General features: G+C 37.6%; 1 long non-coding RNA gene across 1 annotated transcript in view; it reads right to left on the bottom strand.

Moving 5' to 3' along the window:
- Positions 1-2,148: 2,148 nt before the first annotated feature.
- The window catches only part of LOC129208898 (uncharacterized), a 48,981-nt gene continuing 26,017 nt past the window's right edge, over positions 2,149-25,112 (bottom strand). The window contains exon 3 of the long non-coding RNA XR_008577907.1: positions 2,149-2,263. This is a non-coding gene — a long non-coding RNA (uncharacterized LOC129208898). The remainder of the gene's footprint in view (positions 2,264-25,112) is intronic.

Raw genomic sequence — 25,112 nt, 5'->3', positions numbered from 1 at the left:
AAAGATCTAGAAATATTGTCAGTTGTCACCATCCACTACTGCACTGACAGGGTGAATCTAGAACAGTAGAGGCAGATGTCACACCACAAAATCTTGCAGAAATTTGTAACTCTTGAATAACTGATAGAGCATATGCGACAAATCATGTTAAAACTGTTTCAGAGACCTCAAAATTAATGGATACAGTTTAATTGATTTCAGTGAGTTGTACTCTGGGGCTCAAGTTCCTCGAGAAGTAAAATGTCAGCAGTAAACACTAAAGAAGTGAACTCATTGTTCCAATTGGGCTTTTACTGAAAAATGACCAGAGAAGTTTGACTGCTTTCTGCTTTATAATTGAGAAGAGTATTCAAAGATGTTCTACATTTGCAATAAGAATTTATTAGTGTCATCCTTTAAAGTCATTACCCTCTATTTCTATCAATTTCTAGCTTTCTTATAAGTGTTTCCAGTCGACTAGTATTCCGGGTTCTATTTGAACTTAATAAGAATGCAGAACGGACAAAAAACAATCCACTGTGATATCTACAAATACAATGCATATATTTTAGGCTTCTTTTCTTAAATTGCAGTCTTTTACTATTTCATTGTATCACAGTGTCTTCTCAAATGCTAGTCAAGAACTTCTCTTGTGCAGTCTTTGCCCCAAAAAGCATATGGTTTCATGATGTTCCCACAAAGAAAGGCTTACAAAAAACAGCTGAAGAAATAAGTGCATTTTGCAAACATATCTGCTAGCCGCAAACCAGCTGGGAGCTCCTCAGTACTGGGCAATCTTTTGACTGGCATGTGTGGAGGACACAACTCTACAGCTGGTCTACACAGGCAAGACTTTGGGCAAAGCTGGGAAGCAGATTTGAGTATAGTGAGAACAAAATGGTGCAGGTTTAACTAAAGCAGGTAAACACATACAGATATATACATTCACACAGAGAGAAAGAGAAAGATACTGCGGCAGATTCCCATCTTTTGAAACCAATAACAAGACCTCTGGAGAATGGTAACACGGACTGCTCAGAACAAGAATTACTTTGGAAATTACATACTTTGCACGCTACGCGCTGATTCACCAAAATCTTAAGGTAAGAGCTTCCCATCCAAATTTTTTACACTATGTCCTTGTTATTATTCAAATCTCTTCCCATGTGCAACACTATTTCCAAGCATTATAGTATACAAAGAAAAAACAAAGATGTGAAGTTGTCTAGAATTTTTTTGTGATAATTCTCCAGCAATGATAAAAAAGAAATCTAAGAAAAGCCTTTGCAATGTAATCACCTGAAGATTTAACCTAACTTTCAAAACCACTGTGGAAAACACCAGCACAATATTCAAGACATGAGGCTCCACGGTTAAAAAAATAAAACCAAAATCAAACCAAAAAAACCCGACACAAACCAGGGGAGTCAAGAATCATTAGCTAAGAACGTTTTCCTTTAGAGGCAAGTGGCAAGAAGAGTGGACAAGCACATTAAAAGACTTACTTTTTTGAAAAATAGATATCTTTCATGATTATTACTGTGTAAAATAAGCTTAAGTTGGCTTCATTCAATAGCAAGCCCACATAGGTCGTTACAGCAATATATTAATCTCAGCTTATCAATATCATCCAGTCTGAATCATCTGACCAGAAAGGGGAACTGGAAAAGTAACCTCACTACCAGGGCAGTCAAAGCACTGCATCCATTGCCAATTCAGTAGAAACTCCTGGTAATTAAACATGGCAATACCCTATGAGTTTTAGGATATTAAAAAAAAAACATCTCTAGAAGACCTGGTGCAAAAGCTAAAGAAGGAGATGCTAAAACCAACTGACCTGAAAACAAAAAGATAATTCATAATATAAATCAATAAATAATTAAAATCAGAAAAAATAATAGTAAGGAAAAACCATATAGTGTTATATTTCAAAGTGCTTCACAGTAGTTTGAGATTTATTTTACCAGTTCTTATTTCATACTGTATTTTAAAGTTCATTTTATGTTCTTTATGATGAATTTTTAACTGAGAAACACTTTTTCCATAATTTAGCCCAGAGACATTTCAATCATAGGCTTCCACTAATACATTTGCATATAAACAGCTCTCTCTTAAAATTCATCTGCTTCAATTATTTCTTTCTCACCTGGAGTCATAAAGCTCCATATGGGAGGTATGAACCTTTCTGCTGCCCGAGGCCACGTTATAGGGGGCACAGGAACATATTCTTTCTCTGTCCAAGAGATTCAGCTGGTGAAGTGGTACAGAACATGGTGCAGAAAAACTGTAAGAGAAAAACAAGAGTTCGCACTAATAACTGAAAAAAATGAAGAAAAATTGTTGTCTGAAAAAAAGTATATATGGGTTGTGAGGGAAAGACAGAAATAGGTAACAAGAAGGGGAAAACAGTAAACTGCAAGTAAAGCCCATTTTCTCCAGTGTCACTCGAGTATAACTTCTAATCGTGTTTCCAATTGCAGGCAAAACCACTGGGGTCAAAGGAAACCAGGATCTCAAAGTTGCGTGGGCATCTGGTAAAGAAGGCTGGGACCTAAATCTGTTATTCCTATCAGTGTGTTCCAGGGGTCTATAGAGAGGACATCTAATTTCCCAACACTACTGTTAGCTACCATAAATACTGTGAAAGAAGGATGAAAATTCAAATTACAGTGTCTGGCTGCAGACATGCAAACACAACTGCAATGGAGTAGGTTGGGCTGTGACACAGAGATACTTCACCGTTGTTCTTCCTCTTTGAGGATGTCTTCCCCCAAAAGAGTGAAAATCAATCACTTGGGGCTCACAAGCGATGCTGTGAAACACCACAGTTCCACACAAAATACTCAGCAATGGGGCTGAAGTGCAATGAGTTTCTCTCTCAGCTGTCAGGAGCTCAAGTAAAAGCTACACTAGTATTGTACACCCTCCTTGATCTCCATGGCACCGTCTCTCCTGTGCACGACAATGTCGCTCCGCCTTTAACCACAGAAGAACTGATTCTAAACATTCAGTAACTGACTTATAATAAAAATTTGTTAATTTAGTGAAAAATCAAAAAAAGCAGTATCCAGCAGCAAAATAATTACTGTTATTTACATATTTAACATATTGCATATTTATTTACATATTATAACAACACACTGCCTTCTTCAATCCTCCTCAGCACAGTCAGAGAGATTTTCATGTTTTAACTACTTTTTTAAACAACTTTCACTGTGCTTGATTAATGTCTTTTATTGGATTGGCATAGGACTGTCATAATTCCAATATATTCATAATTTAGATAATTTAGACTGAATTTATCATATAATGTCATATGGTCAGTGTTTTTTAAAGTCCATGTATCTTTAAATAATAGTAGTATTTTGGCCTGAACCACCACACACTCCACAGACTAAAAAAGAAATACAGAATACTTTGCTGCAATTTCTACTGATCCTCTTATTTACCATATTTTTAAACTAATTACTATTTCATTATTTCCAGAAGTCTCTATCAATGTAGAGGACTGTTTTTCAGAACTTTGTCAATACCTCCATATATTTTTAAACATCCATCTAAATGACTAAAACTAGGTTATTAATCATAAATCAAGACAATATGAATTCAACAAGGCTGCCTGTATGAACTACTTTATCCTTACTAATAATTCCATTAAAAGGCTCAGTGCAGCTTCTATTCCAGTCAATGAAATAATGTATGGAGTAACTATGGAAACTTGAGACTAAACCAGAGACTAAATACAGAAGTCAATCACTGGTGTTGTGACAGCATTCACATCTACACCCACTGCCCTCCAAAACTGAAGCAAAATAGTTTACTTGCAGCACTGTATTAATATAACAGAATCTTACAAAAACAACGATGCATGTGCAAAGCTATTCAGAATGCAGACAAATGCTAGAGACTAGAACAGAATACAGAGATAATTATAACGATGTTATAAAACCAGAAGTATTCTTCCGAAATGGCAAGAGCAGAAACAGCAGAAGTCTAAGAGGAATACAATAAGCATTGTTAGGGAAACAGAGCTCTCCGTGTGAACAAAAATTAAAAAGACTGATGCAATGCACATTAGTGATTAACTAATTTAGGATATGCTAGAAGAACCCAAAACAATGAAGTGTATAGACAGGGTAGATCACGTGCTCTCTCATAATAGAAAGAAGATACAGTTAATGAAATCACAAGGCTACATTTAAAGACATTAACAATTGATTAACAGGATATTTTAATACAACATGAAATTAACCAAGACGATTCATTGCAGGAGAAGAGTAAGAGATTAAAAATGGATTATACATTTCAGTGATTGCACTCACACTTATAAAATGTGTGTGATCTTGTGTTTGAGGAAGCAATCAGCCACTGCTTAACACAAATGTGGATATTCCTTCTTCCTCTGAACTGTTCATTGCTCAGTGAGCAATAAGACCTATAATAATCTTACGGGCAGGGAAAACTCAAAAAAATGGCCAGGATACCCTGCCGCAAAAAGTTACCCTGTGTCAAGCGAGCTGTAATGACTGGCACGTGTCTGCTCTTAGACACATCAAATCTGAAGCAGTTAGGCTTAGCTTAATTGCTCTTTCAGGAGGAAGGGGAATGACAACAACTAAATAACAACTAAAGGGAACAGTTAAAATTGATTTTTTTTTTTTGAACAGTCAAAATGCATAAACATAAAAAATTAAACCTGCTTGCCTGACGCACGTTAACACGAAGGTAACAGCGTACTCAGAGACAAGTTAAGAAAGCACTTAGGCCACTGGACCAGCTTTGTAAAATAGTGAGAACTGCATATGGAAATTGTCCAACTGGAACCTACGTTAGGTCTTAGATGAATGCTGCCATGGGCCAGCAATTTGCCAGCTTCAGTCTGCCAGAGAAGGGCTGACTTCTATTCACTGTGAATACATGAACAAATACTGACAAAAAGCCCAATGTGAACTACATGGGTCCCACTCCTAGGTGACTGCCCAAACCTCACAGGCATTTTTGTTTGCTGTTCTGTCAAATATTTCATATTTAACAAGATCTTCAACAGACCTTAAGAGGCATCTACCTGGAATAACTGAAGGTTGGGAATAGCTTGTTCAGTTTGCAAAGTTAATTAAAGCTTTATGAGTAGCTGCTTTTAATAGTTCCTTACAGTAAGAAAGTTACAGGACCTTGTCTTGACCCTCTGTCAGTTGCCCCTTGATAACAGCAACAGGCAGTGCTTTTACTACTGCTATTGCTCCTGAGTCTGATCTTTTCTGGTTTTTAAGACAAAGCTGACATGCTATGAGAGGCAGCTAATACCACAGGGTAAATCAATTTTCAGGCACTAAGTCAAGAAACTCCAGAGACTAGTCCTACAAGCCTTAGCATGTAGGCCTCTGCCCAAGAATAATACCATGTCAGCCTCAGGCAGGTAACACATGAGGAAACTTTGACATTAATCATGAAATAAATATATTTCCCCTGGCAAAACTGGGAGATACCTATGTCAAGACAGATATAAAATCAAAATTATAGTGTTCCCAATGGATTTTTGAAGGTAAGAAATGTACAGTGCCACTGCTCGTCAGGTGGAGCTCTATACAAAAGTTAGAAGAAGCAGCTTTTTCAAATCAAAACTAGATTTCTCCAAATGCCTCTCAGAGCTCAAGTGAAATGCATCCAAGTCAAGTGGAAGTGTCTGGCTCTAACAAGGCTTGATCTTCCTATTCTGACAGGTTACAAAAAGCTAACGTACAGGAACCTTACTCCAGCCAACCAGACGCACACCTGAAATTCAGACCAAGAAAAAAACCAGCCAGATAGATGATTGTTCTCCATGACTCCACTGACACGTGTCAGACAAAGTCTTAGTCAACTAATACTGGCTTGAGCATTCAAGAATAAAAAGCCAAAAAACCCCCCCAAAACTCAAAAATCTTTCCAGACACTTAGGAAGTTATAGTTGTTTTCTTTTTTATATTCCTTTTCCCTACTCAGTACTGTGAACAGTAATGTCAAAAACAACAGGATTATTAAGAAGTTTCTCTTCAAGCTGTGAATGCCATAAGCAATGAGAAACCATCTTTAGTCTACAGTGATTTATTTTAGCTTGAAGGAAACTGAAAAAAGGCAAGAAAGATCATTGGGATGTAGCACAAAATATTTGTGTATTATGAACACCTTAGAAACTCAGAAAACAAAATGGCCGCCATCCCACAGAGCACTAAAATCATGAACAAGGCCCTTCCTAGAACTCAGAAAACAAAATGGCCGCCATCCCACAGAGCGCTAAAATCATGAACAAGGCCCTTCCTAGAATACAGTGTCGCGTGCATCACATTTCATCATCATATATTCCACAGAAAACATAAACACTCTTTTATAATTTATATTAAAGGAGATATTGTGTAGTCTTTTTCTAACCTGTAGTAACCTATAAACTTCCTCGGTTTGACTATACATCTCCCAGCCAAGCAATAATGGCATTGATGGCACTGGTTACAATATAGAACATCAAATCTAAAGCTATGGGTTTTTGATGTTCCACTAGTAGTGCTATATACATTTTTTTTCTCTTACATACAACCTTTTGGAAACAGATTTGTCTTCTCTTTCTCTCTCTACCTGGAACTATTCACTGTCATTGCTCTTCAAGAGGGACTCTGCACCCTCCCTAAATCTTCAGTGGTTACCACTGAGGCACTTGATTTTACCAGAGGTTTTCCACAGGATCATGTCACAACACTGGACTACTGCAGCCCAAACCCAGCAAACAGCAAAGCATTATTCCCCCGAAAGACATACAGCACACAGAAAAAGGATTAAAGAAAAAAATTTACCTCACTTATATTTGCAGTCTTTCCCTGCCCCTTCCAGCACAGACACGCTACTCAGATCACCCTTCAGGACAGTGAAACTGATAGAGAAACTATCTCGCTATAGGCTCCTCTGTCAAAAACTCTTCAGCTATAGCCAGTAACTGCCTCCCCTCCATGTCTTTTTTTCTGGTGGCCTTTAACTTGGACTTCTTAAGTATTACCTCTGAATCTTTATTTCTCACCTAGGACTATGAATCTTGCCCTAAGACAAGACAGAGCCATCTAATAGCCTTCCCATTGTTCACTCTAGGATTTAGTGTTTTCTGGATTGGGCCCATTGCTTCCAGCCATTGCTTGCTCTTGCTTTGCTTCCGGCTCTCAATCTCTTCTGAGGTAACGCTTTCCAAACAAAATAATAGAAATGTATATAAATTAAATTGAATTCATGACTAATAAAAACAAGACTTTCTTTATTTTCAATAACACAGACTTTGCTTTGTTTTGAGCATTTGGGTTGTTTCAAAATATTTTTTTTGTTCTGGCTCCTAGTGTAAAGTTTAAATTAAAAAAGCGCATCTAATGCTATAGGGTTCTGAAATGTACCACTTCTGTCAGAACTAGGACATACTTCTCACCAGTGACATTACACAACAAAAGCATTATTTTTCTCCTCTACCCAGTCAAATATGCGCTTTGGGCAAGGACTGTCGCTCTTTGAACAAATATCCGAGTATCTTAAGTACATCTGAAACTCTGACAATATAAAATATGCAACATACCAGAGAAGGACTTGCTTCTTATTAATTTTAATTAAAGCATTTATTCACTGCACTCAGATGTTAAAGCTTTACCTTATTAGACTGCTGAGTATAAATCCTCCTAGTTTTGTACATTCTAATGGAATGCATCCAGGGATCAACATGAAGCAGGGACCAGTCTTTACAGTTTCATGAATTAATTTTAACAGTGCAGCTGTTATTAGTAATATAATTTCTTTTAATGTTCATATCAATTTGCTCTATTTTATTGTATTTTATTGATGGATTTTAACTTGCATTTCACCTTCTGTAAGAGTCATATGACCATTTACATTCTTCCTTGCCATTCTTGTAATAAATGGAGCTTTATGAATTTGAGATCAAAAGACTTCGTTCCCTTGGCTATTAAAATATTTCTGAGAGTTAATGTTAATAATATAAAAGAGACCAAAGAGCTTGAAATTAGGGCAATACTCTCATATTTCTGAACTGCAATACGTTATCTGTAATTGTCCCTCAGTTTATCACATTTCTTTCTTCTGTTTCAAACTCTTGAGAGATATAAAGCATGAGAGCAACATGATAAAGGGAAAATCAGCAATGAGATGTGAGCTGATATAGGCAACGTACAATAAGCAAGGGTAAAAGTAATAAGAGTTGTCAAAAGAAGGTACGGTAAATAGACTCCTAAGGGTCTCATATCCTCAGATAGGGTATTTCAATATCTGTCCTTTTCCATCTACAAAGTGAAATGCTCAACCAAGGCCACTTGGCTTTGTTTTGACATAAATTAAGTATGTGGTTTGCTATTTTTGAAATACTTGCTAAAGGAGACCATAAATCACATTTGTGCTGAACTGAAGATGGAGGTTGTTTTGCACTTCCCCGCTGCTTGTCTCTTTTCTATTTTGGGAACGTAGAACCCTTAACAGTTTGACGGACTTCAAGAGTTCAAAGGCTATAGCGTAGTTTTACTATTGCTAAAAGAGGAAAGCAACATCTGCTTCATGTTTCTCCTGTGCAAGCTTTATACTATCAGTAGTAAAAGCTGCATAGGTTTCATTATTAACTACTGTATCTTACTTACACACTGGTTTCAAACACACCCTGGTGGGCCAGAAATAGTGGACAAAAAAAAAAAATGGCAATGTCATTAAAAAAAAATAAATCAAACCAGCACCATTTATAAAACAAGCTCAGAACAACTTCGGTAATTGCCATACTATAAAAATCAGTAAATTTTAATTCCTTTAGTTTTACCCATGACATAACCAAAAGATGCCTCTTGATTGTGTCACAAGCAATTAAGAAACATCTTGTCCCCTTCACTGAATGGAACATGAACAAAACTATCCCAGTCTTGAGGAAGAAGTGGGATGAAAGTGTGCTAACCAGAACAGTGCAATCTGAAGGCATAACAAATACTTTCAAATAAACTATTCTGGGAGCTTTGCCCATGAGAAGAAGCTTTAGAACTACTGAAACCATTGGAAACTTTACCCAAACTTCTTTCCTCTTGGACTATACTACTTCCTCTATGGCCTTCTCATTAGAGATTAAAACCTTTGTGCCTGTTCATCCCCACACGTATAATACAACCTAACTCTCTGCTTTTATTTGATCATTCTTTAGAACCATGTAATCAATAGTCACCACAATTATTCTTCATACGAAAAAAAGGAACTTTCTGACACAGGGGTAAACCATAAGGCAAAAATTCCCTTTAGGCTCTAACTTAGAAAGCCTGCCTTCCCTACTTATTTCAGCAGCAGAGCATTTCCATTTATATGTTGACTCTTGCTTTTTAAATCTTGGCAGCGTAAATCCACAATGTAACATAATCTCTCTGTATCAATGAACATACAAGTTTAGATGAGAAGGTGGTTGAACACCCAGTGGCAGGGGATGCTGCTAATGAAACTTATTAGCAGTTTTATCTTTGAGATGAAAGAGGTTTCAGCAATTGCAAGTCCTTGACTGAACACATGGAGTACTTCTGCCCAAGCAGATGAGTCCAGCACATGGCACTGTTTTATCAAACTCAGGTATTTCATTAAATATTTTAAAATAATTTTCTACAGCTTCTGTAGATCTCTTCCTACATGTCTTCTACAGACACTTCATGGCTGGGCTGACAAGTGGACTACTTATTAGATTGATAAGAACTGTAAATAAAGGCTCTAAGAGCAGGCCCTGGGCTTGTAGGCATACTTGCCTGCCCAAGAAAATGTAATTTGAGAGCTCTGCTATTAGACATTTCTCCTTAGCAAATTAATTTCAAATAAAGACTGACAAGCAAAAATCTGATAAATTGTCAGCTCACTACAAAAGCACAAGCAAAATATGGTAAATATAGAAAAATATGTTTGAACAGAAATTTGTGATGTCCTATATTCCCTGCCACTTTCAACACTCCAAGTCTTGTTCCTCTTTCCAAAATACATTATTGGACTTCAAACTAGGATAACAGTCATGTGAAAGGGTTTCATTTGCTGAATAATACTTCTTTCAAACGCAAAGCCGAGTTCTCTCACCAGGTATCTATTCAACAAACAGGATGTTTAAAATACTCTTCTCTGGCAAGCTGTCTCATTTTCTTTCCAAAAGACTCATGCCCTCTCTTAAACAATTTCTTGAAAGATAATTCTCAATGTGTGGGATTAATCATAGCCCAAAACCTGCTTCTGACATGTGATTAACTATTTCTACCTGACTCAAAGGACACAGGCCACAGCATTTCAGTGTTGCTGCTCTTCACTCAAGCCCCGTACTTAAAGACCTGTAGAGTATAGGAAAAGGGGAGGGAGTACATCATTCATACTTTGTAAGCAGAAGGCCAATGTATAATATGAGGGAGGATTTTTATACAATCCGCTGATTTCTCGTGTTTAAGAACTGTCCCAGAATTAAATTTCTCTGCATTTATCATGTCCCAAGAATGCAATGATTTATGCAGTGCATCAGATGCTATTACAAGGTTTCTCACATCATAAACACAACTTATAATGCATCTCATGCATGATATGCACCACTAACAACTTTACTTGATGAAAGCTATCCTTATGCCTTTTATCATTCAAGCATGTTAATGAGTTCCCCCAAAAGATTAGTGAGGAGCCTAATAGACCAAAAACCTATTTCAACAATCATTTTACAGAGTCTTTCAATGAAGCAATGTGAACTTCTGCATCTAAATGATCCTTCCCTTAACAACTCAGGAATAATCACACTCTCTGCACTTGTGCCAGGACATCAGGGTATTTCAACAAATTAATGAATTTACGGTTTTTTTTGAGGAGTTGTACCAGGAGAGGAATTATCCTTTGAAAAAGATACAACTAACTTGTATGAAAGATGTTTGCACTGAATGGCTTAGGTCCTCTTCCCAACATGGAGGTGTAAACAAGAGGAAGATTGACAAAAAAAAAAAACAACAAAACCACCACTGTTGCTAGTAAGAAATACCTCAAACCACTGCAATCAAACTTTCTTTGATCCTAGAGGTCATTTTCTAATGGTGTACTCACATCACCAGAACCATTTGGTTACCCAGAGAATTTCCTTTCAGTTAGTTATTTGGATATGACTATACACCTCACACATTCCGGGGAATAGATAAGTTTTACTACTTGTCCATTACTACGTAATGGAAAATACTTAATGTCCTGCTAGAAGTCCTTTCACCTAATGTTAAAGAGACAAAAGCCTCATACAGACATCCTGGGTGAACAAGCTGGGTCTGAAAAGCAGCTACGCTTTCACCAACAGAAAACATAATCCAAATTGCCTAGTATATCAGAAACTGCTCCCCATCTACTTCATCAGTCTTCACGTTCACTAGAATGAGCTACAACATCACTCCAAGCTATTCTGCTTAATACTTTTGGAGGCTAAGCATGGATGGAAAAAGAGAAATGAAGGAAACTGCAAAGGAAACACCTAACATCATTGCGGCACAGGGGTATGTCCATGCAGCATTTTGCAAACAAGAACAACCTGCCTGGGTTCTGAGCCAGCTGGACATAAGCCTGCTCTGAACGTTGGTGATCAAAAGGCCATACCTAAAGCACTTGCGTGACTTCCTGCTCAGAGCTGGTGGAGGGCACAGGCAGAACAAAACCTCATTTCCCTACAGAAGATGATGCACGTGTTCCACATGAGACAGGAAGTTTGCTCCAGCGAGGGTATTCTCTGGGCCCACATTCCTGACCTGTGTTAATGCTCAAAGTCACTCACACTCCCTTGTTTCTCTTTTCAGCATAAGCACATAGAGCCTGGGAAGCTCATTAATAAGGAACTGTATTTTCTAAGCTGAATTTCTGCCCTTCCACTAGTTCAGTAACTTTCCTCTCTTGCCCAAGTATATTAAGAAAGATTTAAGTGAAGATAAAAATGCAGTCAATTAAATTAAATTTCTAAACCTGAACTTTGTATTTTTAAACTATTTCTTGTTCTCCCTCCCATGAACTTCATCAGCTCCTTATTTCAAATAACCAAATAATTTTCTTAAGAATACAATGTTTAGCTGTGCCCAATAAGAATTCTTTTGCCCTTGCCTAGGCTGCTGTCAGACTATTTCTTTGTCTTCACACTTCCTTTATTCTATAATAGACCTTACATTTCAAGTGCTTCAGTACTCTTTTTGTGTTCTGCTTTAAAGATCAAATTACAAATTAGTTTTATCATATAAAATGAGTTCTTCCCACAAACCCAGTATTATGTTTCCTTTTTCCAGTTACATTTCTAATTCTTTAGTCATGTAATTTGCCTAAACCATTATCTTGTATTGACATAGTTGGCAAGCTGCACAATGCAAAAAACATTTTATTACTGCACAATTTTCAATATACAAGCTTTGCTACATTGAATTTTATATAGTGTGCTTGAGCAAGGTCATACCTGCATTTCCAGTTATTTCTTACATCAGTTGGTGTGATTAAATTGAAAATATAAATCACTGAGTTGCTGAGTCTTGAACTATAAATAAAGACACTAATAGGCCATTTTCTATTAATTTTCCTCCAGTATAGTGGGACAATTTGCCCAGGAGCAGATCTGAAAAATATTGTAAAGATTTTAGATTATGTAAAAGATTTTTTTCTTGCTGACTCACTAGTATTTTACTTCTAGATGAAGACAATCTAGAAAGAGCTCATATCAAAGGAGTCTTTTTGATTAGTTCTTTAGAACTACTCAGTGGAAGAAGTCCTTGCAAGCCCTCTGTGGTCTGCCTCTTCTGGAGGTCACTACTATAGATTTCAAGAGTCTTATGAGAGAAGGGACCTGCAACGGCCTCTTGTTATCACTACAACCCCTTCTCAGGTAATCACACGTGATTATTGCCATTGGTACTGGAAATCCGAGAGGGAAACATTATAGTCCATCTTGACAAAATAATATCTAATGAAATGTAAAAAGAAATCAAATTAAGGCCATTATTCATGCATGTACCTGAAAAGACAGGATAGAAAGCCTATAGGTGTTGGATGCTAAGGTGTGATCTAAAAGCTGGGAAGTCAAAAGCAAGGATACATACCGCAGTGCAACTTTCAGACAGATCTCAAGGAATCACCAGCGTTGCAGTGAATTTCCCTTCCGAAAGAAATGGTAGCAGCTTGCCCACTACTGGCTGTCTTGTTCATACAGTCCTTTATTGATTTGTTTCCTCAACTTCATAAGACTTCACTTGTTTGTAAAGTTCCTTTTGTGGAGCTCTCTGAGGTTTCTGCCAACCCGTATCTCTACCCTGTTGTGGTCCCCCAGAATGGCAGCCCACCCAGTTCTCCCAGTTCTGTACTGTCTGCAAGCTTGCCAAGGGACATTCTGTCTCATCATCCAGGTCATTAATGAAGATATTTTACAGTACTGGCCCCAGTATCTGGGGTGTACTGTCCATCTGATGCATTCTCTGCTTTGTGCTTCCCAAAAGTTTAACCCTGAGAAGTCAATAGCACACAGTTGAGAAAATCTGAAAATTACAGCTCAGATTACCTGTTTAGATTACACATGAATGGTGTGGCATAGGCTGATATGGTATATAGGGAGAGTCTGTTTCTCTGGGGGAGCTTTCTATCTTCCTGAAATTCCTCTTCTGCTCACTGTGCAGGTTCTGCAGCAGTAGAGGCAGAAGTGGTGATACCACCAGTCTTTCTCATCACGTCATTGATTCATCCTCAGTGCTCTACAGGACACACAAGCCTAATGCAAAACACCACAAAAAATCATGCCATTTAAGTGAATTTTATCATAATGAAAGCATTTCAGAGGAGTATTTGTATCTCATTAAACAACAAACTGCTGAGGAAGAGAAGCTACTTACAGATGTAGGAAGAAAGCTATTGAAAAGAAATGTGGCTATGCAGTCAGGGAATGATTACTAAAATGGGATTGTCCATCAGTCGTCTTCCTAAACCAGAGCATTGTTTCACCTGGGGGTATTTATACTGACTACAAATTAGCTATACAGTCTTTCCTCCAGCTCCTGTTATTAGATGAATTTTCTCAGGACATCTGCTAGAATGTAAGGTAACGAATCTCATGGAGTACTTTCTCAAAGTGACTCCTAAAGCAGATTGAGGGATGACAGATCCACTTTATGGTAATTTTAAAATTCTTCCTTCCTGACTAGAAAGAGCTTTTAGAAAGCTTTCTCTGAAATGATAACAAACACACAGACTGAAGGCCTCCATTTCTTTGTTAAAAGGCAGTTTCTGTGTATTTTTCCTTGTGGTGGAAGCGTTAGTTTGCCATAAAAGCTATATTAAGAGCCCAAAACTTTGTACTAGAATACAGAAATTGTCCTTGCTTCTTCCCCTTCTTCCTTTTCTCCTCTGTTCACAGAAAAATAGGAAAAAATTACCAATTCCAATGTCAGTATTGTAAAAAAAGTGTATTTTGGAAATATTCTGACCTGTAATTATCCGGTCATTTTTCAATTCCTTTATTTTGTTTTGTTTTTTTAAATATCCACACTCTGCACTCTCACTATCATCTTTGGTCATCTATTCTATATAAGCTCTCCAATTGCATTCTATGTCCTGTAAAACAAAAACATACCCAAGTTTGTACAGAGTCAATTGCTTTCCAAGTATGTAGCCCTGCCTATAAAATACCACACAAGTATTTAAACTACCCTCAGTCAGCAGGCCTATAGAAATATTTTTTTGTTATTTTGAGATAGTTGCGTCATAAGAGGCAACACAATGAGATGATGATGGTCACTGAAGAGGAAAATAGCGTTGCTCTTACAAAAGATAAGGTCCAAAAAGGATTTATTACACAGTTGTTTCTGCAAGGAAGCCCAGTATGCTCCGTAACGAGTTAAACAGACGCTAATTTGTCTTATGCTGTTGCTGTTTCTTTCAAATGTAGTAAGGCAGGAACGCCTGTCAGATTAAGGTATGGAAAGAGAAACAGATATTTTTCAACTGTCTGAAACTGGCAAACCTCCACTATAACTGACAAGCATACCTGAACAGTGCAGAAATGTAAGCAGAGACCACAGAAATACTCTGAGCATTATTATAATCTAAACATAAAGATGATAATTTGAGCAAATTCTGCAGGGTTCAGTTTTATGTCTCTGGAGATGTACTATGCAAAGAACCACCAACACATGTAGCTTCTTCAAAGCAAAGATGTGATCGGGATCGTGTTTATGTCACCGAGTGATGTAAATAATGATGCCCTGGAGTTAAAACTGTGCTGAACTTCTCTAATCTAAATTGATTCTTGTATGATCTGACATTCCCTGGCTTTTGTGAAACCAAATATAATATATTTATGAATCAGACAGATGTCTTCAATATTACAGTGCTGTCAGCAGTCCTGCCTCTCTGATGTTTAATATTTCATATCATAACAGAGTTTTTGTTCAGAGAGCTACTATCTGGTGAGAAACCTCAAAGGAGCAATCTCAGTCCACTGATGTCAATGACCACTCATGTTGTACTATGAGCCACCACTAGAACGGCCATTTTAGTGTAATACTGGCTACAGAATGGGAATCGGATTAAACAGAATTTGAAAAATATTGACTTTTGATGGAACTGAATCAAATCTGTTTGTAAAAATATTGAATCTTTTTTTCCGTTTCAAACAGAAAAAATCCTGCCCTAGTCAGACCAAAGGGATTCTGCCACTTGCTTTGAAGGGACCATGCCATCAACATTAATAGCTGTCAGGTTAATCACAGGTCTTTTAATGCAATATTGGTTTACCTTTCCTTAAAGTGTGAACAACACTGTTTAATTTCAAATTCTCCATAGACTAACTGTTAATACATTAAAAGGATTAAGCTATGAATCAATAGTTAGTTCTCGACCTCCCTCATGCTATTCCCTCAAAAAAACCCCAACGAACCAAACAAAACAAAACAATCAATGTTTCTGTTACTTGCAGAACTCTCCAATGAGCTCTAATGCAGATTACTCATCTGATAGCTGAGTAACTTGCATGTAGAATGCCACAAAGAACAGAAATAAAGCTCTAGCTTTTCCTGGCACCATCAGATTTGATCACAGCATCAATAATTAAAACTTTCCTTGTCCAACGAGTACCATCAGAATAAGCTACAGAATGAAAATGAAGAAACCTGTTGCACAGTAGGCTTACCTGACATGAACTGGTGTTGATCCAATTACTGAAGTTTACTGTAGTTTAGAAAAAAAATTATAGGCTAAACTAGAGATATTGCAACAAGAAGAAAGACCTGTCCTTTTATGTAAATAACTACTGAGTCAGGCTTCTGATACAGCTGTGAATCTGATATACGGACCCATCAAACAAGAGTTTTGCAGTAACTTTTAGAGGAAGAAGCTAAAAGATAGTTCATGGGCTTATGTACACAGCTGGTGAAATGGGGGAAGGTACTGAAATCAGTTCAGTTCCTACTTTGTGATCCAGGGGCATTGGTAAGTATCCTTTCAGCCTTCCAACACAGCAGAAACATTTGCAAATGTTATTTCATCAGCTCTGTATTGCAAATTAGTTGCTTTTAGAGAGCTTCCTTCAATTTTCTGGGAACATGAAAGCTATTTTGGTACAGTTGATTTTGGCACACGTTTATGTTGGTCATCCATTCATTGTTTTATTTGTTCCTATGGTGACATAACATGACTTGCATAAACTTATTCTAAGTATCTCATATGAGACAAATTCTAATTTTAGAAACTCTTCATCATTCATATCTATTTTCTATTTATAAGATAGTATTCATAAATGACTACGGTTATTGATCTCCTGTATTATGTTGGATTAGCTTTAATGTACTTTCCTTTTGGTTTTGTTGGTGGTGGTGGTTTTTTGTGAGTTTTTCTAAAAAAATTGTTGCTTATAGGTCAGTTTATTTTCACATCTAGTTTTACTTACTGTTCAGCTAAATCGCTGGAAGCTGCAGGCTTGTTAATGAGTGCTGCATGGATATTAATAGCAACTGATATCAAAGCCACTAGGTCAAATGAATGCTTACTTAAGATAGCACTGTTTGTCATCAAGATAAAATGCCTTGTTACTGTTATGCATAAAATAAATTGACTTTAATTTTCTGGCATCTGTTTCAGTTCTCCTCACTTATTAGTGACTAGCATTCATGGCTCTAAGGGAAAATTACTGAAAAAAGATTTGCTTCATCTCCAGCTAAAGGTGAGCAGCTGGTGAAATTCAGATGTCCAATGGCTGCTAAACAATCTGAAACAAATTTAGATAAATTCAGGTACAGCACTGGAAATCTATGTGACACACGAATGGTACCATATTCTCCAAATACACAGTATGAAGTTTCAGCACAAAAGACCTAGAAACACCCTCAAATTCTCTATTACATCCGCAAAACCACAATAGATGTTGTCCTGTTAGACCAGCTGCAATTGCAGCACTTCAGTGCCAGAGCCTTTGCAAAGCATGTAGGTCATCTCACACAAACTTGTCACCTGCAATATCCAGGCTTCATGTCAGCAACTCTGCTTGAGCTGCTGAGATGTCCAGCCAGAGCCAATGTCCTAGAATAGCCTGAAGTAAAAAAGAAATATGATGAGAAAGGTAAGTATGATCTCCTGAACTAGGAGATGACATAAGCTCTGAAAATGGGTTGTTTCACTTGTGCTACGTACTGGAGAGCAAGAGGGCAGCTAGGCAGCATGGATGTCAGAAGACTTACCCTGCTGATTAGTGCAAAGCAGAATGCCAAAGAAAAGAGGACATTTTCAGCCAGTCACATGGAGACGGACCAGCAGCTATGAAAGAGCTGACAGAAGACTCCTGCAGCACCAGAAAACTCCTGGGAGTCTCCAAACTGAGAAACACGTTGAGATTAAAAGGGGAGATCACTGGGAAGGACTATCTAAGCTGCCATACTAAAAGAAAAATACATCCTGATACTTTCAGAAAAGGGGGGGGATCTGGAGGAGACAGGAATAAATATGACTGGATGGTGGACCAAAAACCAAGGAAGCAATGTAAACCCAGCAAACTACAACCTAGCTTAGGCAGGGTAACAACAAAGGTGAAATCTCAGTGGAAAAGGCAGGCTGCCTTTGATCAGAAGCTGAAGAAAGTAAGTCTGGAAGTTGGTGGTGTATCAGCAGGGCCTCATACAGCAAGCAGTGATCTGAACAGACCGATGCTATGCTGCAATATCTGTAAAGATCACCAGCGAGTGAGGAAGTTGATTCTGATGATAATATCCCAAGAGGTATTATAAGGACTTCAGAAATATCTTGTCTGAGCCAAAATTTTGGTTTTCTTGGGAAGATGCAAAATGTAGAAAGAGAAAATTTCTATTCTGCATTCTGAAGAGACAGAGAGACACTGTAATAAATCCTGTGCCTGAGGCTAAACACAGACAACTCCAAGGTTGGCCTAAAGGTTTTCTGATGACTTCTGCAACTGGTGCCTGAGGATGAGCCTGATTTCAGAAAAGCATTGGGCTAGGATGCACTATGGGCTTTCCAGATGACTAACCCTGCTAAAAAGCAATTACAAAGAGGTGAAATCCCAGTCAACATTGAGCTAATGAGTACTGCAGAACAGCAACTACCAGCAGTGAGGGAGAGTCAACGTCACTCAACACCCTTCTCATCAATCTTGAGAGCGTGGAGTACCAAGTCCCAGGGCCCAACAGTCCTGCAGCAAGTGCACACTGCACCAGGCCCCTGATGTTCACTGACACACTGATCTCCTAAACACAAATAAGAGTTTGCATCTTGTGGGGCAGCAAAATGCTCCCAAATAGACCATGAGAAACACAGCTGATACACAAATCAGTTTGAATGATCTGAATCTGGTATGAACTCACAAAATGCTCACACTTTTCAAGACATGCACCTTTTTCCATAGTTTTTATCATGATATATGTAACATCAACCTGGATTCTCAAAAGGCGGCCTTTAGCGAAAATCTGCTACTCTTGGAAACAAGCTGCTTGTGGTAAATTGGCACAACCATGTTAAGAATCATAAAATGTAACCATGTGAAAATGATTGGGACTCATGAGAGGATCCAGCTGCCTGATCGAGTCTGTCAGATCACGACTAACCACTTGCAGAAGACTGTTGTTCTCCGTTAGAAGAATAGAAGAGGCAGACCACAGAAAAAACCTCTACTCCACTTTTCTGAAACCCCACCTGGAGTACTGCATCCAGCTCTGGGGTCCCCAGTACAGGAGAGACATGGAGCTGTTGGAGAGAGTCCAGAGGAGGGCCACGAAGCTGATCAGAGGGCTGGAGCACCTCTCCTATGAGGACAGGCTGAGACAGCTGGGATTGTTCAGCCTGCAGAAAAGAAGGTGGCCTAATTATGGCCTTGCAGTACCTGAAGGGGGCCTACAGGAAAGATGGGGGGGACCGTTTATGAGGGAATGTAGTGATAGGACAAGGGGTAATGGGTTCAAGCTAAAAGAGGGTAGATTTAGATTAGATGTTAGGAAGAAATTCTTCACTGTGAGGGTGGTGAGGCACTGGCACAGGTTGCCCAGAGAGGTCGTGGAGGCCCCATCCCTGGAAGTGTTCAAGCCCAGATTGGATGGGGCTTTGGGCAACGTGGTCTAGTGGAGGGTGTCCCTGCCTGCAGCAGGGGGGTGGAACTAGATGATCTTTAAGGTCCCTTCCAACCCAAACCATTCTATGATTCTATGAAAGAAAGGGGAAGTGCCAAGTGGCTAACAATAAATACCAATTGGATTTTTCAGGAATAAATTACTTTTGTACTTCAATTTTAGGTTTCGATTTATTTTGACATGTATAGAGACTACAAAATGTAAAGTGATTTACAGAATACATATACCCAGAACATAGAGAAGTGAGAACATGTGATAAGTTATGGAGGTATGCTTTATAAAGACTGCTATAAAGTCATAGCTTTCACATTAGGACAGTACTGTACAATCCAATTCAAAACTCACATTTAATACAAATTTAAATTGACTATTTGTTCCAAAGGCAAAGTTAAAGGCAAAGGCATGGTTTGCTGAAGGGAGCTATTAGTTGCTATTGCCATTCAGCAGGCCAGAAACACAGATTTGTGGAATAAGAATATGTAGGGATTTTAAAATGCCCTTTTAGGAAAAGGAAGGACAGTATCACCAACCAACGAGAAAACAACCAACCATTCTAGTGGCCTTCCTGTCCCTGTATGAACTGTATACTTAAGGAGACACAGCTGACATAAATGCAAAGGTAACTAGGCCTTGAAAAGGAGAATTCCAGTATTTAATTTGTTTCTTAACAGAAAGCACTACTGGGAAGATGGATAAATGTTCTTATTTATACACAACTCATCAATTTTCTGTGTTGCCATACCTGTTATAGTCTTTTATCTTCTAGTAAAACCACTACTATAATTGTCTGCTACTTCTCATAAGGAGTATTTTTATGGAAGACATAATTACATCACTAAATATAATATTCATTTTAGAGCCAATCAGAATTACAGATTTCATTTTCAACTGGAAAAATGTATCTCTGATCATATCATGATGGTTTAGTAGACATGATGGTGTTGGGTCGACGGTTGGCCTTGATGATCTAAGAGGTCTTTTCCAACCTTAAAGATTCTATGATTCTATTCTATTATCAGCATGAATTTGATTACCTTATTCAAATGAACGTCTCTTCAATACTCACTAGAACATACTGATCAACAGGGCCAAAACATGTAAAAGCTTCCATGACATTCATTTCAGAAGATTTGTGTAAGTGATGTGGGATTTTTATTACAGGCACAGCAACTGAAAAGTCTTGGAATACATTTAAAATAAACCCATATACCTAGGTGGGGGCAAAGCAGATCTAACAATTCTCTCCCCTCCATACAGATGCAAGAAATAAAAATTACAGGGACAGATTTGAGGTTAGACTATATCATGCCATTCCAGTATATCTCCTTTAAAGTTTCATCAGTTACTGACATGATTCAATATGTTATTGAAGTAAGCTTTTTTAAAGCTGGATTTAAAACAAGTACGATTCTCTTTTTCAGCAGTTCAGAGAATTCTGAGAGTACAGTTCTGTAACAGTGTCTGCCGAGTGACGGGCACACAAGTGTTTTCTAAACCCAGCCCCCAACGGTAAGAGGGCTTTTTTTATACTCCACTTTGTTTCTTAAATTATTACTTTTCCAAGTAGACATTTCATTTTATAAAAACATGAGGCATTTTATATATGACAGCTCCTTTTATATATGCATGTTTATAAATATTTTCTCAGATTTGCTGTTTCCTCTGTAACTTTTTCCCCACAGTGTAAGAAAGATATCAGTTAAAAATTGTCCACCTCAATCCAACATATTAGCTTAGAAGAAACAAACACTAAGAATTGATTTACTATCTTGAATTAAGGAAAGATTCCATTGTATTAAAACATTATCTCATTGTAAACAACTTTGATTACTGACAACTACTCTAAGTTTCTCTTGAGTTATTTTGCGTAAACATGGAATTCAACTGAAGGTAACATGAGCTGCTCAATATTTTGCTTCTATTGTATCCAAAGTTTTGAATACGAACATTTGTTCAATTTTCATTCATTGGGAATGAAAATTACAGATAAGAGGAAATTACTGAAATAACTGTTATGAAAGAAATCTCAGACCATTAATTTGATTTACAGAAAAACAGACTTGCCAAGAACCTGCAGTAGCAATAGAGATACATGCATGCATGTTGTACATAAGAAGTAGATAATCTCCAGGAAAAAGAATCCCTAGGACCAATTATAAATGAGTTTTGCAGCTGTTCCACGCTATTTGATTCAAGTATTATACCATTAGTTTTAGATTTATTGATTTGGCTGGTTTTGGAGGTGAGATGATTACTTATTTCATTTCAGTAGAGAAAAGACAGAGTTAAAAATGAAATAGCCTCTAGAAGGCAGGATCAGTACCAAACTGTAAAGGAAAGAACCATATGCTAAATGCTATGGCCATGCCCTCAGTTTAACATAAAACTATGATTGAGTATCCCCAGGTCACTCATAAGATATCCAAAACTGCTGTCAAAATTATTGACAGTCATGAGATCATGGCAGAGGCCTTCCAATGAAGGCAGAGGATGATACTAGAGGCTCCAGGGATATAATCACCAATAGTTAATTACTGTCGGGAAAGGAATGTGACCGCAGAACTGACTTATGGATAATAACGTGATCAAAGAGCACATATACACATATAAAGAATTGTGTGTAAGGTGAACTTGGGAACCCATGAGGAAAGAAAAAGCAAAGGACCCCTATCGGTTAACTTAGTGGACCCAGGAGCAAGGTAGAGGAATGCCCCAAAGCCAAAATTCTCCTCTTAATGAAGAACCGGGGGCTGCAGATGGCTCATGTAACACCCTCCCACTTCTTGAGGAAGGCGCGTACCCACTGTTGGGACACACAGGAGTGGTGGAAGAACAAGCATAACATGCTGGAGAGAACAGGGTGGGTACTAAGGAGGGTGCAACAGTTGCAACTCTTTCATTATTAGGACATTTTCCTGAAATTGCATTCTTTCATTTTGTTTATTCTTTTTCTATAATAAGTACATCTGGATTAGTAATAATTCTTTTACTAGATTACCAGTAAATTCTTTGCTATGCATGTAAGGTATGTTCCCTACTTACCCATAACAAAATTTTGCATGCAACAGTGTGCGTAGAGCTTTTGAATATAAAGTGTATCAAAACCACAAACCCATTCACTCCATTCAGCCTGCAATTTTGCCTGCAATGACCATTTGTGTTCACCAGACTGTCATACAGTGTGATTCCAGAATCTCACATAACTCTCCAAATCTTGCTTCAAGATACCATTATAGCATGCTGAAAGCTACAAATCATAGTCCTCATTTTTATCCCAGGAAGGAATGTTTCTCTTCTGTTAAATTTTGTACTGTAACAGTTCCTAGCAGCTGAAAAGAAAATACTTGCGACATTGAATATAATTCAGAAAACCAGTTGCCTAGACAGTAATTAAAAGTTAAAGCAGTGATATACAATGGCTATCAGAGAAGATTTGTTTAAAATAAATCTTTGTAAAATCAATATACAAAACAGGCCCATAGAAGCAATAGCCTAGGCTGGCAATATAAACCAACATTCAAGGCTATAACAGGCATTAATTTAGGGTTCATTTGTTATTACCCTTCCTCACAGATCCCACTGAAATGCCCAGTCTCGACAATATAAAGGTGTCTGCCTCACTCCAGGAACCAGGCTGATGCTACACTTAAAGCTTGCCAACCTTGCAACAATTTCAGTGCAACTGAGCAATTATAATAGGTAAAAGGTTAATAAGAAATATTTTCAGACTTAAGAAATGCAAAAAAAAATTAAAATGTAAAGCTCTGACAGATATTTGTTTCTGAAAAGCTATCAGTTCTCTGATGCCATCACTTTTCTAAGCTCCTCTCAGTTCCTGCTCATCTAAATTGTATTTGATAACTTCTGCAGTTTTCTGCATATTTGATATTCTTTGCTTAATGAACCTTTACTTCACAGTTCATTTGTCTGTGTAGAAAAATACATCACTGCAGTTGGTACTGGCTCATCCCCTGCATAAATGACCATTTCTTCTCATAAGAATGGTCCTTCTAATTCCAGAGCCAGAGTCAATGCCACTTCATTATCAGCTATATTGCTGCTGATCCCATTCAAAGAACAGAAAGAAGAAAATCTATCTCAACCCTTACGCAATTATGACATTTCAGGGAGAACAAGTATAACCCCAAAAAATGAACTTTCCATCCTGCTATTCTTCTGCTATAAATGAGCCAAAAGCAAACAGAAACAAACCTTTTGAATAGTGAGGAACTTCAGATACTAATAAACTCTTAACTCATTTCTAACTAGTGAAGTTAGTTCATAAAGGGTGGGGGGGAACAATTTCTCCAAATGAGTGTTGCCTTTCTTTATTCCTAGAGCTCTTGGAGACATGAAAACATGACTACTGGTAGAAAATGCCACGATTCACAGTCAGTGAGCAAGAATTCCAAATAGTCTCTAAGTATACTTTTCAGAGCAATCAGTCTTCAGGCAAAGAATACTATAATCTTCAAAACCTGTTGGATTCATCATTCTAGGAAAAACTGGTTATCTCATATTCACATGTCATACCTGAATATATCTAATCTTCATTTAAGCTTTCAAAGATACTGTTTTCAGTATGGAACCAACTGTGCAGTTTAAAGTCATGTATTTAGGGGTTTTAGAAAATTTAGCAGATCTTTGTATTCTCTCTAGTTCTCAGCCAAGAGTAATTCCATTAACAGGGAACTGCATTCAGTAATCTACCAAAAAGAAAACATTTTAACTTTAAAAACCAGTATACGAATATGTTGGAAAAATCAGAGGAATACAGCAACCCAAGGAGGATTGCTACTAATTCTAGCACTGTGGTCATCTTCCTGTGATGGATGAACCTCAATACCTCCAATGATGTGGCTGAAGATAGTTCTCTATAGAGGACTAGACGAAGATATTTCCAGCACAGTATTTTCCAGAATAAGAAGCAATTACTGAACTATTTTCTATCTTACATGCTCAGCTTCTGCTTCTTTCAATCATGAAAGATTAAATTTGACCATGACATGTACAAGTCCCAAGTGCATTTTCATTGCTCCTTACATGCATAAAGGTCACGAAAGAGCATTAAATGTGGGTAATTGTTAGAACATACACGACACTGCTGGAATACGTATATATAGGAAGGTATACATTTATTAATAGTTAAATGTAAGAAATTCTATATTGATGACTACAAGGTTAGACATGGTGGGGTTTTTGATAAAATATCTGTTTAAGATATGTCACGAGCTATAGACTGGGTGCAGATTTCATGAACAGCTGCACAGCTTATGGTAGGAGATAATGATGTATATGAAAGAACATTAATTGAATATCAAGCTGATATAACTTGACTTCCTGATGTTTAACACCGTGTTTTTAGTCTAAGAAATACCTTTGTTTAGTCACTGAAGCAGCAGAGCTTCAGTTCAGACACAAGCACACCAATTTTAGCAATATTAGGCTGTGGAACTTTTAGCTTTGGCTCTTAATTCAAGTTACAGGTAACCACTTAAACTGTAACAGCGAGGAGCCTTA

The sequence above is a fragment of the Grus americana genome, chromosome 7 (genome assembly GCF_028858705.1).
Source record: "Grus americana isolate bGruAme1 chromosome 7, bGruAme1.mat, whole genome shotgun sequence".
NCBI classification, from domain to species: Eukaryota; Metazoa; Chordata; class Aves; order Gruiformes; family Gruidae; genus Grus; species Grus americana.
The sequence above is the reverse complement of the archived record's forward strand: the minus strand, read 5'-3'. Positions and strand labels throughout refer to the sequence as shown.